Source organism: Propithecus coquereli, unplaced genomic scaffold, assembly GCF_000956105.1.
Source record: "Propithecus coquereli isolate 6110/MARCELLA unplaced genomic scaffold, Pcoq_1.0 Scaffold39, whole genome shotgun sequence".
In the NCBI taxonomy this organism is placed as follows: domain Eukaryota; kingdom Metazoa; phylum Chordata; class Mammalia; order Primates; family Indriidae; genus Propithecus; species Propithecus coquereli.
In genome coordinates this window covers 5,107,121-5,122,746 of record NW_012149618.1, presented here as the reverse complement: position 1 = coordinate 5,122,746, position 15,626 = coordinate 5,107,121, and the positions used below count along the sequence as shown (strand labels likewise).

The window sequence follows — 15,626 nt, the reverse complement described above, 5'->3', positions numbered from 1 at the left end:
TCTCCTCTCCTCTCCTCTCCTCTCCTCTCCTCTCCTCCTCTGATCCAAGAAACAGTCTGGCTTCAAGGATGGAAGACCCTATCCTGCAGGAAGAGCTGTCTTATGTGTCTTGAGAATTGGGTTACACTGTCTATTTAGGTTTCCAAAAAGGACTCCGCACCTGTCAATTCATGTGAGAACTGGAGCAGAGACTCGCCAACACATGATTTGTTCCTTGCAGCACCGTGGGATGCACATGCTACTGGGGGGTCCTGCGATACGCAGTGATGCCTGGAGCATCCTGAAGACCAGACCCTCATCTCCTTTCCCTCTCTTCACTACTCCTTCACCATCTGGCCCCAAGTCACCTCCTTGTGGACTCATCAGCCCCACGACTCCCATGCAGCCATTGTTATTAGCTATGTTATTTAAGGCAACTGGACACATTCCTACCACTGGACTGCTCACTAGATTTCTTCTTGCCTTTCGTCACACCTAAGGAAAGGAGGGAAGTAGTTTACTGAGTAACTGCTGGGTGCCAGCACGGGGCACACGAGGGCCATTACAATTGCCTTTGGCTTTAAGCTCATCTGAAGTAGGTATCTCTATTTATTTCCAAATGAGGAAACTGAGGCTCAGAGTAGTAAAATGACTTAAGGAGAGTAAAGGGCAGGCCCAAGAGCTGAACCACCACCCACCGGAGTTTATTGTACAAACTTCAATGCCACTTCCTGCAAGAACACGGATGAAGTGTTGGGCTCCTGAGGAGGGTTACATGGCTGACAGGCAGCTGAGGAGTCCTCCAGAGGACCTGTTAGCAGGGGCCATCAGGGGCGTTTGCAATCACCAGGTGACTTCAGCAAGTACACTCTGCAGGCAAACAAATGATCTGAACGGGGAGGAACAAATGTCAACAGAGCACCTACTGAGGATGAGAGCGCCACCCTTTCCAAGTTGGCGTTGACAGCTGAGGGGGCTGCCAAGCTAGCCAAGGAGGGGAGTGTGCACAGTGTCAAGAGGGAAGCACGAGAGGAGAAAGTGGAGCACCACCCGGCCTGGGGCCAGCAGGGTGGCCCTAGAGGAGGCGGGAAAGAGGGGCTTGGGCTTCTGCTCCTGGTTTCTGAGAGCTTAAAGGACAATGGAGTTTGGGGCAGGCACACTTGTACGCTGGCTACTTCGTAATGTTTTGTGATTATTGGGGGATATGCTTTTTAGCACATCATAGTGCTCTGTTTCATTCGTTTCTTAGTCCCCAAAATGTACCTCTCTTTCACTTCAAACAGCTAGAGCAGTGAACCTGTCAGCCTCAGGCCCTGACTCTACACCCCGCACACCTGGCTGATGGTGCAGTGGGACACTGCAGGCTCCGGCAGGTTCTTCCTGATTTCCTCTTCAGAGGTGCGACAGGAGGAGACACAGGCACGTCTCGACACAGGGGCTCAGGAGGTGCACAGCATGTTCTCAAATAAAAACCTTTGCCTGCGTCACTCTCTAGTTTTCAGAGTGTGCCTTTGGGGAGCACATCAACCACACCCCTGATGCCAAGCCCCCTGGACTCCCTTCTGTTGGCGTGTTTGGCGATCCCAGCAGACGTGGCCAACAGAAACACCATTCCAGGCCCACGGCACTGCAGGAGACCAATCTTCTGCCCAGAAACTTTGCAGAGGGCTGGGAACTCACTTATCTGCCGACAGAATTGCCAGCTTGGGAATTCAGCACTGCTTCTCTGCAAAAACAGGCGCTGAATTACCCTGCACTTAACAAATGGTTGCCCTGCTCTCCTAAAGCTGCCAACACAAATTGAATTGTATTTTTTCATTGGTGTATACAGTGGGTGTGCTCCGGAGCCAGCACTAATTTCCCCCAAGCAAGATAAATGCACGGACCTGAGCCTTCCTGCTTACATTCTGTCTCATTCTAGCAAATTAAAATGTCACCGAGCTACAGCGATCCTTTAGGAGACCCGGTCAGATGGGGTGGGGGGCTGCCGGGGGTGGGGGGACAGGGAGCCTATCAATTGCTCTCATGGCTCAGCCACAACTTAGATAACTAAGGAGCATGAAACTGATAAAACCTGGTGAAAAGAGTCACAGCTTGCCATAAAATAAGAGTCTGTAAAAGGCAGTGTGGATGGAATCTTGCAAGAAGAAAAAGCTATTATTTTGTCAGTTTTCTTAAGAGCTGTTTTTACATTACTTGTGTCCTCTCATGGATTTCCACCTCCCCTCCCATTTGCTCTTATAACCAACCACAATCAATGTGGTTTAATTGAGTTCTGTGAAAATTTTCACCTAGAGTGGCTACTTCCTGACTCAAAGTTCATCAGCACACAAAGTCCAAACAATCAGAAGTGGAGTTTGACGGAGGGGTGCTCTCAGAGGGAATTGCAGCAGGAAGCTGGATTGTGTTTGCAGCTGGAACACCGCTGGTTGTGCCCACCTGAGTTCTCTGAAGTCACCCAAGCACGGGTATTAATAATACAACACCTGGTTTCACATGTACTTTTCCAGCAGGCATCTCCCCGGCATCAAAGGGCACTTCAGCAAGCTCGCTTTCACCTTTTCAGAAAGGGGGTGTGTGGATCCGTGTCCCATCCCAAAATGCAGGCCCATAGGAACCTCCCGAGTGCCTGGGCAGGAGCGGAGAGAAGAATCCAGAGCCACTGCCCCTCCTCGCCAGCAGAAGATAGAAGCACCAACCTGCAGGAAGCACTGTCTCAGAGCAATTCTAGGGAAATTTTACCCGTTCCTGCCTACCTGCTCAGAGGTCAGGCTTTCCTCACCAACTCTTCATTAACAAGGGCCTGTCCAGAGGCACTTTTGTGTGAGAAACTGTCACGGAGATGCAGTTTGGAAGCGGAGATATGAGACTTTCCAGGACATTTCAATGGTTTATAGGGCCAGCAGGACCGAACATATGAAACCAAGGCTGTCCCAGAAAATTCAAGATAAATGGTGGCTAACCCAGAGGGGCTTAAAATCAAAAGCAGAGAACACCAGACAGACAGGCAGGGAGAGGCCCATCGAATGGTACTTAACCCCCTCATGTGCATTTCAGTTTAGAAAGAGCCTTTGTGTTCGTCTTGTCACTCGCAGTCCTGGGAGGTACAGTGGGAAGGGGCGTCAAGCCCCCGTTTAGCAGTAAGGAGGCCCAGGCTCAGGGAACCAGGAATGGCAGGAGCAAATCTTCTTGCACAGCTGGGATCCAGACACAGGGCTTGTGACGCCAGAGCCCTGTTCTAAATTCTTCCACCCATATATCCATGTCTCTCTCCTCTCCATCCTTTGGGTCTCTGCTCAAATGCCAGCTCGTCAGTGAGATCTTTTCTTACCTCCCAGCAATGCCCATCATGTTTTGCCTTCTTCTTTTCTTCCATTTGTCCCCAAAGCATTCATCACTTTCTATTTGTGTCTCGTCTGCCTCCTTCCTCCAAGTCCAGCCATGAGAGCTGAGACTTTGTCTTGTTCTTTGTTCTACTCCCAGTGTCTAGATCAGGAGTTGGCTGTTTCTGTAAAGGGCCGGACAGTAAACATTTTAGTTTTGTGGGGGCCACACACTCTGTTGCAACCACTCAATGCTGTGGTGATGTAAAAGCAGCCCTAGGCAGTATGTGTATGAATGGACGTGCCTGTGCTCCAAGAGAATTTTACTGACAGACACTGAAATTTGAATTTCATATAATTTTTGCATGTCATGAAATAGTCTTCTTTTGTTTTCCTTTTGCAACCATTTAAAAATGTCAAAAAAACAAACCACACGCGCACACACACAATACATTCTTACTCGGTGGGCTACACTAAAACAGATATTGGGCTAAATTTGGCCTTGGGGCCATAGTTTTCAGACCTCTGGACCAAATCAGTACTGCCAAATTTACTGGCATTCAGTAAATAATTGTTGAATGAGTGACTAAACAGATAACATAACTCAACTATATCATGAAATTTCATCAGGCAACAGGTAATGAGCCATTGGGTGTTTGTAAAGCAGTTAGGTGCCTTGAGGAGTGTTCTAGAAGTCAGACTGCCCTGTCCTCAGGGAGCCACAGTCTTGCTTCATATGTAAATGAAGAGCCAGGAAGGAGATGAGATGTGGAAGTTCTTCATCAGAAAAAGAGAAGCCAAGTGTTCATCCTAGCTTCCCTGCCCCTTACCCAGAAATTGGGTCTCCTTACTAAAACCCACTTTGGAACTAAAGAGAAACAGGATAATCAGCTCAAAAGCCAGGGCCTGAGGGGGGCAGAGTTGTCTTGGGGGCCTGGTGCCCCAGAGAGACCCTGCAGGACGCTTGCACAGAGAAGCATGACCCACCACGGGCCTGTGGTCTGGGGCTCTGAGGAGGCGGCATTGGGAAGGAGGAAGAGGCCCCTCCTGCCGCCTGGAGGAGCGGCTGGGTCGGGGGCACCATCTCAAGAGGAAGCTGTGAGAGAGGTTTTCATTCATATGTTCACCTCCCACGTCTGAGAGGCACCGGGGATGGGAGCCGAAGATAAGGCAGGCAGGGTCCTCGCCCCTAAGAGAGTACAGTGGACAGGGGTTCATAGACAGTAAACATCGTTGCATTAAATTTGTGGGAGGTGCTCTGAAGAAGAAATAAGGGTGTTATGAAAGTATAATAAGTGCCCAGATAGGCGCCAAGGACGGTACGGATTTGTCTGGTAGACCAGGTCAGGAAGGGCACTCCCGGCATGCAGGGAATGTGCAAAGCCCCAGTGGCACAGGAAGCCAGGCGTGCTCTGGAACTGAGCCGTCAGTGTGGCCAGACTGTGAGATGTGTGCTGGGGCATGGGGACGGTCCTACTGTGAGGGATCCTCCTGCGAGGGAGCACCCAGCTCCCCTGGGGCATTGTGCGCCCTGCCGAGGAGTTCGAGTTCAACCCTGAAGTCTAAAACTTTTCATCTGAATGGTGGCCAACCACCTCTCTGAATGGCCTACAATCCCGAGTGAGTTCTCCATCAAGGGCTCAAGCCTTCTGCACAAATCTGCCTCACAGGGCAATTTCCAGGAAAAGAAATCCCTGTATATACTTAGGGCTGAACAAACCTAAAATGGCTTTAAGTGACATCGGCCGAGATAGTCTTAATAAAGTCCCACAATTTGGAAATGACACTCTGAACACAGGCCTGTTTTTCTTTAAAATGTGATGTGACTCTGCCCACTTTGTGGATAGAAAGCTACAAGTTGTCTGCAGTGAAAGAAAGCATGAGACAGTTGCTCTAACATTGGTTCTTACTGCACCTTCTCACTGCTCAGTGGGGTAAGTGCCCGCACATCTTTAGCTGGGCTTTCTTTGTTTCTGCAGATATTCTTGTTTATAAACCATGTGTGTGTGGCTGAGCCCCTCTGTGGGTCTCTGGGTGAGTGTTTGTCTCTGACTTCTCTGTGTGGCCCTGTAGGTCCCTCTGCAGAGCTATCCGTTTCACTCTTTCACAAAGCAGAGCGGGGGTCACAGGGCAAGGTACCCCCACCCCAGGGCCTTCGCACTCTTTCTACATTGCCTTATGTCTGTCTTTCTCTCCTCCAACTGTCTTTTCCCCATCCCTTTTCTCCTTCTTCTCCCCCCGAGTCTCTACTCCATAATTATCCATAATATAAACAGAAGATTTTATTATTTTGTTATAGCTATTTGAAAGAATCTTGTGTTTCTTGCTCCTGGCTTAAAAGGCTGCCGAGAGAACAGTGTTATATTCCTATCTCACAAACAGGTAAATGAAGTTTTTCTTTGTTGATGAGTCCTCGCCGGATAAAATGTTCGCCATCTGCTCTCTGCGCAAGGACGCCCTCTGCCAGGGAGCTCTGTTCTCATCAAAATCACGCCTGACCAGGCAGCTTGACCATTGAGAGCCAGCAGACAGTCTAAAAGAGATAAGCTAAGCCCGTCTGAGGCTCTGAGGACCCTTACCCAAGGTTTGGAGTTTCACCAAGTTCTGAGAGCGATTTCCCCAAGAGCTTAGCCTCAGAGCCTGTTCCTACGGAGACAGTTTCTGTCGCAGTGTGTGCCCCTGTGGTTTGGACGGGCGACCCTTACAATCTCTTGCAAACCAGAGAATCTAGAAACATTTTCCATGTCATTTCCCTCTTCCCACACAACACTCCCAAATCTTCACATTCTTGAGCACTGTCAGTCCTACCCGGGCAAACTCGCCAAGCTCCCTCGGAGAAGAGGTACTGAAAATTAAGCCAATTGTATAAGCATAGGTGACCACGTATGCATTTATCAACTCTTTTCCTAAACTATCATCTTCCAGGTCTTGTATCTCTGTAATATCTTGAGAATTGATCACTCCTCATTGTTTATCTTCTCTCTCTTTTTGGAAATCCATTAGAATCTTAGGTTTTAATAGTTGCTTCCTTGATATAAAGAGTTTAATTGTGAGGCTCTTAGCATGCCCTAGAGAGCCTAATGAGAAATAAATAATCCTAAGTAGCCTCCCTTAGGAATGAAAGATAAACTCTACCCGGAGGCCGTTGTTAAGGAGATTTGCTAATTGTTTCAACAGTGTCAGGCTACTCCCCAAATAAGTAAGTGATTCCTTCAGGGCTGGGGGCATTTCTTACCCTACTTGGGTATTCCCCTGTGTCCCTGGCACAGAGCCTGGGCAAGGACCCTTCCTCCATCTCCACTTGCCGAATTAGAATCGGTACTGCCCCCACCCCGAGTTCTTTGTGCCCTTGATTGTTTGAGTGATGGCTGAGAAACCCTGTCAGCTTTCTTGTGCCTCCATGTCCTCACCTGTAAAAGGACACACTGTCTCTAGACCTCATTTGGGGGAAGAAAAAGAAAAGAAAATCACATTGATTGAGGAAGTGCTATGAGTCCCATCCTGTGCTAGATACTTTCCCATGTGTTTTTACTCCTAACCTATAAGGTGCATTTTAGTATCCGTCCCATCTTATAGACAAGGAAACTGAGGCTCAGCCAGTGAAGCCAAGTGATTTCCTAACTTACGCACTTATTAAGTGATAAAGATGGGATTAGGGGACTTTATGGAAGGACCTAGGATGGCCCTGGTGAGTCACTAGGTGTTAATCATCACGGCTGCTGCTGCCGCTGCCGCAGTTACAGACAGCCAGGCTATTTGATCTCCAAGCCCACACCCTAAAGGTGAAGGAGAAGAAACATGCAAAATTCGTGGAGACAAGAGTGATGAAGAGCGTCACACTAGGGATGAAATTCAAGTAGTTTAAGCCATTTATTGGTTCAATTTATTAGTCAGTGCGCAAAGGGCTTGCCATCGGGGCCATGTGGTTGGAAGCCCACTGGGTACCCAGCTGCTGGCCTTCCTTGGGTGGAAAGAGGGGTCCTGCAGAGAGCCCAGGCTAGGGTCTGAAAAGAAAGTCTCATGTCCCCACATGGTAAGAACTGGAGGGACCCAGCATAACCTTGGAGAGTGCACTGTCAGTCTCTCCTGCGGACCGTACGTGGGGGTCAGTTTGAAGGGTTGTCACTGCCCATGGCCACACCGCTGCCCAGTGATTGGACAATTTTACAGATGAGAAAACAGGACACAGAAGGGAAGAAGAGCTTCCCTCAAGTTCAAGTTAATTCCTTTCCCCTTTTACTGCCTCTGCTAACCAGGGGCCATACCCACATTTTCTCTTCCTTCCTTCACTTTGAAGGCTCTGGGATCAGCCAGTATGTAGTGCAGGGGAGAGAAGGGAGACCACTTGGCACCCAGGCTCCTCCTCTCCCAGAGTGGCTGTGTGGTGTCCAGGGACCGCTGAGGAACTCTCAGTTTGAAAAGCCTGTCCTCCCTGCACGTTGAGTCACCCACCTAAAAACACACTACACATTTGGAATTCCCCACTGAAGCCAGTTCTCAATTAGATTTTCTCTGCCCCTTGTCATTTCCCTAGCTAGACTTCGTCAGTGACACTTGTTGTAGCCGCTACAGAATGTGGCAACGGGGGAAAAAAATGTCCCTATGCTGTTGACAAAAGAGGAAAGGCACTCTGTTCAATCAACTGTGCGGGAGATTGAATTATTTATACTGCCTTTGTCAGTCACCGCGAAAGGTAATTTCATTGCTGAATTTTAAGTTTTTCATTAATTAACCACTTTTTCAGTTCAGTGCTCCGCAGCCAGGCAGAAACCCACCCACTGCAGAGTCATTTCTGAGGAGGCAGGGCTCTGCTGCTCCCAGTGACATATGGATGTTTCTGTGTTTTTGTTTTTCTGCAGTTACTTTGGCTGTGCACTGGTACAGATATTGGATGTTTCATTTAAGACTCAGAGTCTCGCCCAAACTGTCTGCAATTTAATATGTCACAGTATATACGTTGGTAAATCATCTCTGTGTCATCTTCCTCAACGTTCTGTTATTAAAGCCCATTTTTCATGGTAAAATATTCTTCCAAGAGATGGCACGAGGTGCACACATCCCCAAGCCCAGTATTTAACGCTAATAGGCTGCGCCTTCTCTGAAAGTAAAGTAGGAATTGAGAAAACGTACCAGAATGAATCAGGAAAATGCTTTCTTGGAAATGGGATGGGATTTAGACGAGAAAGGGGGTCCAGAAGAGGGCTGACATTTTACCTGAACTCTCCAGATAATTGCTTCATCTTTTTCGCTTCTCTTGGAAAGTAGAAACGTGGCCAGACTCGCCTGAGAATGGTTTCGGTGAGCCTGTGCAGTGATACGGCATGAGGAGGAAACATACCAAGTTTTCAAACCCTTTTCAAGTGCAGCAGTAAGTTAATGACATTGCGTGATGGTGGAACTTCTGTCTGAGGGGATGTTTTGGGGTGAGGGGCTTTCAAATATCACTCCTGCTGGAAACAATAGACAAAAGCCGTGTCCGTTCAAGGGAGATACCTGAGTACCTACTGCGTGCCAACCACAGGACAGGTCTGAGCGTGTGGGGAAGAACATGGACTTGGTCCCTGCCCATTTATGAGTGGCTGGAATGAGGTGGAAAATGTCAGCAGGTCCTGCTTATTGACTCTCGCAAAGGCCAGTACTTCTGGGGCCTGATACGTGATCCCACTGTATCTAGAAGCCTCCAGTATCTATCAGCAAGGATGTACTGAGTATCTACCCAGTCCTTAGTACCGTGCAGACACAGACGCCCCGTATGACAACCAAGGGTTTGTCTCTGTTGCCTTGGCTCACCCAGACAGCTGGCTTTTTTTTTTTTTTTTTTTTTTTTGAGACAGAGTCTCACTCTCTTGCCTGGGGCAAGTGCCGTGGCCTCAGCCTAGCTCACAGCAACCTCAAACTCCTGGGCTCAAGCAATCCTACTGTCTCAGCCTCCCGAGTAGCTGGGACCACAGGCATGCGCCACCATGCCTGGCTAATTTTTTCTACATATATTTTTAGCCGTCCAATTAATTTCTTTCCATTTTTTGGTAGAGACGGGGTCTCACTCTTGCTCAGGCTGGTCTCGAACTCCCGAGCTCAGAACTATCCGCCCGCCTCGGCCTCCCAGAGTGCTAGGATTACAGGCGTCAGCCACCGCGCCCGGCCTGAGACAGCTGGCTTTTCTTAAACACCTGTCCAGTCCTGTGACTTCTTCATTTACATAAAGTACCCCCCCACCAGAGTTCCTTGAATCTAAAACAAAAAAATCACTTACATAATTTAGTTTGATAAAACTAACAAACTTATTGTAGAAAATTGAGCAAATAAAGACAAGCAAAAAAATTGCTTATGACTTGAAGATCCTACATTTAACATTTTGGTTCATATCCTTTCAATGATTTTTCCTCTTTGCGTATATTTACATATACAGTTTACATGCCATACTGCAATTCTGTTTTGTGACTTCGTTTAACTATGTAGAAACATCGTGATCATCTCCCAGGTCGCTCATTGCTCTCCTTATCTCCTGTTCCCATTACAGGCATGAATAACTTCACTTAACCATTCTCCTTTTTAAGCTGTTTCTAATTTTTTTTTTACCATTATAATCAATATTTTTGATAATCTGCAAAGTAAATTTTTTTCTCACCTCCAAAATCATTTTTCATTATATAACTTTTAAGTTTTGAATTGCTAGGGCTAAGATTTTTGCCTAATTTTCCTCCAGAAATCTTTAACCAATTTATGTTCCTATCAGCAATGTGACAACTTGTTTTTCCACATTCTCGCCTTAGTTTGTTGGATTTTCAAGAGTTGCACTTCTTAACAGCACGTGAGTGTATATGGGATCCCCTAGCCCCAAATATCATCAATACGCCATGCACACCCAGGTCAGTTATGCACAGAGCCTCTTATTTCTTGTACTGGGATGCAGCCAGTTAATTTTGCTACTATTGTTGGCATCTTAAATACAACGAGACAAGCTAGCAGCCCTGCACCGAAGCTCTAGCAAACTGTGTGTAAACCCAAGATGTCCAGACCAAGTATGATGTGGCCAATCGAATTATTCGGACCTTCTTAATGACGGTTAGGATTCAGCCGTGGTGAGTGGCTGTCATTAACATGCAGGAATAAAGTGGACAGCTCATAAAGTGATCCAGGCAGGGTGGCCCTGGCTCCAGACTTAACCTGGTGTCCTGGTCTGGCTTTCCTCCCTGCACGCTTGTAGCTCCAGCTTGTCGCTCCCCTAGGCTTAGCCTACCACACTTCACAGGGAGAGTCACTCAAGGCAGTAAACGCAGGTGGGTGCAGCCCCACAAAGCTTGGAGTGCTCATAGTGGTCCCCCCACCTGCCACAGGGCTTCTCTTTCTTTTCTTCTTTCCTTCCTCCCTATTTCAAACTGCTCTCATTTAATCTCTCCAATATCGAACACCTATGCAAGAAGTAATAAAATCCTTTTAGGAGTAAGACAAAGTTTATGATGAGAATAACAATCTGTCACTTTTGCAAAGTGCTGCTAAATTGCTGCTGTGCAGCTGTGCTTGGGGAGGTGAGGCTGGAGGCCTTTGTCTAGTTGCCTGCTTTTCCACAGGATAAGCCATGCCCAGGGAAATGTGGCCACTTGCCGTTAGGAGAGGCTGGGGTTCTCGACTGAAGTATTGGTCAGAGAAGCAGGTCCCCAGAGCTCTTCTCATTTGTCTGGGCTCTGTTGTCGTTTGTCCAGTGGTTGCCCAGTATTGCTTTTCCATGGCGCACTTGCTTGATGCCTGGTTTCTAGCCCCGCATGGTTCCCTTTTCGTCTTGCCAGTCTTCCCTCACTGTGAGCTTCCCGTAGGCTCACTAAGCTGCTAAGCAGGGTCTCGGGATATATATTTACCTGTTTCCTCGCCCTTCTTCTCCCTTCATGCTCACCAGTAGGAAGCTACCTGCTAGAAGACCCAGGTTCAAATCTTAGTTCCACCATTTAGGGTCTTTTTGTCCTTGGACTTGGGTCTTCTTTGCCTTAGTTTTGTCATCTGCAAAAATTGGCATAATAATCTTCTCTTCTAGAATTTATGAAAGGGTTAAATGAGGATATATTAAATCATCCTGCCACGTAGGGCCACAGCAGTGCATGACCCCAGAGAACACCGCTGATATTGCCATCTAGAATCATGTTGCCCGGTAGTCCCTTACCCAGCTCTGTGCCTGGCACTGAGTAGGTGGTCAGTGAATGGGAGCTGTGGTTGTTGCTGCTGTTATTGGTATTTTCTACTTCTTTCTGAAAACACCCTCCAGTCACTGGGCTGTACTGTTGTTCCCCAAGGCTATTCTGGCAAATGCCCCTGGTTATCACTGGCCTACAAGCTTGAGGTTCCAGGGAGAGGTTAGCTCTGCCTTTCAGGAAAGGTCTGTGAAGGGGAGACGTGAAGGCAGACAACGTCCTCTCGTTCAAGGGAGAAGGCAAAGTGCCTCTGAGAGCTCTCCATACACCCGTTATGCAGGCAGAGCAGCCTTATAGAAATGTCACTTACACTTGAGAGAATAAAACTGGTCTCCTGGCTGGGACCATGCTAAAACCTCTGCCAGCAGGTCGCTGACCCTTGGTCAGGTGCTGATGTCAGAGTTTAGAACTGATCTAACCATCAAACTGCACTATTCCTGGATCTCTTCTAAAAGTAATATTTTCCAGCAGTTCATTGAGTGGTTCCCATACTTACGTGCACATTCGAATTTCCTGAAGATTTTTTTTTTAATTTTAAGTCCAGATCCTACCCAAGTCAATTAATCATCATTCTGAGGGTAGGACACAGACAACAGGTGATTCCCATGGCAGACCAATTTGGGAAACACTGGTTTAGTCTAAGGTGGGAAGAAGTCAAGGCCGTGCAGTGGCCCTGTGTCCAGCGAGCTTCCTGATGGCCACTCCATGGTTCAACATGGCTCCCCTCCGCCATCAGATTGCTGGAAAATTTGCTATGGGGTTTGTTTTGTTCGATTGATCACAGCGCAGTTGTATCTTTTTCCGAGGCAACCTTGCCACCACCATATGCATGGGACCTAGTCTGTCATTTTCCTGAGCAGAACTCAGAGGACACTTTGCAAATGCCACAGTCAGAGCCTTAAGAGGAAGCAAAGCAGAGTAACCAAAGCTGGTTGTTCTGCCCCAGCAGGCAGTACTGCGTCTCATGCTGTCTCTAACAGAGCAAGAACGCACAGGGGGCATCTCAGAACAAACCCTGGAAAATAACTGCAGAGGAACCAAGTCGTGGCCACACAAACACACCAAAAATAAAGCAACAGTCCAAAGATGACAAGAGGGACCCAGCCTGTCTCTGACTCACTGGAGCCTTAGACACCACCTCCCTTCTTGGGGGCTCGGTTCCTCACCTCAGCAATCTCGGCGGTTCCTCTGCAAACATGGGTGCTTTTTATTGTTTTATTTATTTCCTAAGAGGGAGATGAAGAAGAGAAATAGATGGGAAGGCAGAATGACCAGCCCAGTGTGGGGCAGCTTCTCGCAATGACCACAGTAGTGACAGGAAATCTAGCAGACAGCATTTTCCCACATGGTCTCAGAGAGCCAGCAAGAGAGGCTGTCCACTTACTAGGGAGGGGAGGGCAGCAGTGGGGGGATTCCCCACGCCAGGCACGGGGTTGGGTCCTCCGTGCTCACTCCTTTTTGTTGGAAGACCCATTTGACAGAGTCTGCTCTTCTGCTGATTTGATTTCATTTCCATTTGACAATTGCGATAAATAAGTCAAAGAAAGGGCCTATCACCCCTTGAGATTCGACCTTTGAGAATCCAAGTTGGAATGGTCCGTCCATGGGGTAATTATCCTCTGGGGGGGGACTCCCCCAGGGAGTCGGGGCAAGGTAGCCCCCACATCAGAAAGAGGCTACTGGTTTGTACGTCACACACTCATCAGTGTCCCTCCCTGCCCCGATATCTCTTGCAGCCTCTGCCATGTCTGTCTACAGAACCATGCTGATTTCAGGAGGGTCCAGGGCCCACGTGAGCAAGTCACCACAGGAAGGGATGTGCTCAGCTTTGAAAATGGTTCTTGTCTATTAATATCCCCAAGATCAGGCAGAAAGACTAGATATTCCTAAGTTTTTCTGGTATTTCCCTGATTCTCTACCAATTCCTACATGGACCCTCCTTCCCCCTGGAGCCCACTGATCCTTTCTGAATAGCGATAGGTGTGTCCTTTACTTTCTGTGATCCATGTTACCCCATTGCAACAAATCGAAAACATTTACATAATAAACCATGTGTAAAGGCACCCTACCCAGGTATCTAGCACAGATAATGAGTGTTCAATATATGTAAGTTGAATCCGAAATGAATTGTCTTTGGGGAGAGAGGTGGATAATTGCATTGGCTAAGAAGCAAATGCATTCTACCCGATCTGGGCCCTGCGCCAGCAGAGAGGAGTCCAGCATGGCCACCGCTCCTTGGGAGACCATGCTCTTGTGAGCGGAGCCATGTAAGGTGCAGCTTTAATTCACAGCCCAGAATGTAAATGGCCTCTACAGGCAGGGGATGTGACTTGCGTTTGATTTTAGTTTATTGTGGGAACCAAGTCATTTCCCAAATAGAGTGCACCCTACCCAGGACAGACCCAATCCTTTCAGATCTATTAAGCTCTTTGTTGAGTATTGTCATTTTGCCAATGTCCCCAAACTTTGGTCACTAGAGCACTGGATAGAAGGCCAATAGTTATGAAATAAGTTGGAATAGCAAGAATTGCTCTCTCTGCCGACAATCTCTTCATTCTAGTAAATTGGGTCCACATTCACTTGGATGAGTATTTTGTGAAATGCCGTACTCAAACGTTAAAAGTTTACAGATGGGAAATTTCAGAAATCTAGCTCCCCCTCCCGCCTTTTTTTTCTTCTTCTCTCTCCTCTTTCCAATTGTTCTGCTGTTGAGCCAATGCAGTGTGGAGGTTACATTACTAGGAGTGTAATGGTCTTATCAAGGAACGTAATTGTCCTGCTGTATTGGCTGTAGGCAGGCACCATCTGGACGGCGAGCATTTGGAGGCTTCCCATTTTAAAGGGGAAATTGACAGACTAAAGCTGAGAGATGGTTACGGGCCTGGAAACTGTGCTGAACAGATCAAGGAAATGGGGATGTGTAGTGTAGAGGAGAGACAGTCAAGAGGTCCTGATGGTTCTTTTCAAATAGTGGAAAGACTCTCGTGTGGAGAGAGGATAGAATGATTCAGTCTTGACCAGATGGCAGGACTAGAACCCATAAGTGGACTTAAGAGAGCAGCAGGTTTGAACTCGAACTGGGAAAGACGTGTCTCACAATTGCTGCTTGTCCAACATGGAGAAGCTCTCTCATAAGCCGCAGACAGCATCCACCCAGTGTTGTCCAGCAGAGGCCAGCCACCAAGGAGAGCAGAGGGGGATTCCAGCCCAGGTCGGGGGGAGTCAGGTTTGCTTTGACTCCCCCTTGCCCATCTCATCCTCCTCCTCTCTCTTTTAGTCCAAAGTCCATTATGAAGCCCTTGGCTGAGCAAGGGCCTGGGTCAGTGATGTTCAATAGAGCCAAGTTTGGAAACCTTTCAAAACATCATTACTTAGACCCCACCCCAGGCTAGTTAGATCAAACTATCTGGGGGTGGGACCCAGATATCCACATACTTTACAAGGAGAAGATGTGATACTGACCCTGTTCCTCCCCTCCAGGAGACTAACATGTAGGCACTGAACATGCTGAAATTTTATTTAAAATAAAATTTAGTTTTGTCTCAATAAATTAGTTGAATTTAAGTTTAGATCCTCCTAGACAGTGTTAATAGCTTCTATTCTTATGTTATTTTTGCACAGAACACTGGCACTGAGAGACATGAAGGATGTGTGGGTGTTTGGGCATACAATGAACGTGATCTGTTTTCAGACATGATGGATGTGCTGCTGACATTCACCTTGGTTTCCCGTTATGCTCCTGTGCCTCGACTGGCAAAGGGCCAACACCTTGCTCCACGCCCGGCCCAACACCCCTCTTCCAATCACCAGGGTACTGTCAGATAGCCAAGGGCCTAAACAGCTAGGATCTGTGCAATTTCCCCTCTTTTAGAGTCTTTTGGATGACACAAGTACTCGGTTCCCAAACAGGGCTGGTTGTGTCAGCCGAGAAAAGGGGAAGCGCAATCTGAAATTGCATGGAGGTGTGGGGATTGTGTAGCCACTCTCGTGGGACCTTCTAAAAGTATGCTGCCCAGTAAAAAGATAATGCAAGCTACATACTTCACTTGAAATTTTCTAGTAGCCACATTAAAGTAAGTAGATAAAATTAATTTTAATAATAAACTTACTTTAACCCAATATACCAAGAATATTATCATTT

At 47.5% G+C, this 15,626-nt stretch overlaps 1 protein-coding gene across 1 annotated transcript in view; it reads left to right on the top strand.

Annotated features, from left to right (window-relative positions):
• The window catches only part of ALK (anaplastic lymphoma receptor tyrosine kinase), a 702,002-nt gene that overhangs the window by 324,482 nt on the left and 361,894 nt on the right, over positions 1 to 15,626 (top strand). The window lies entirely within an intron of this gene.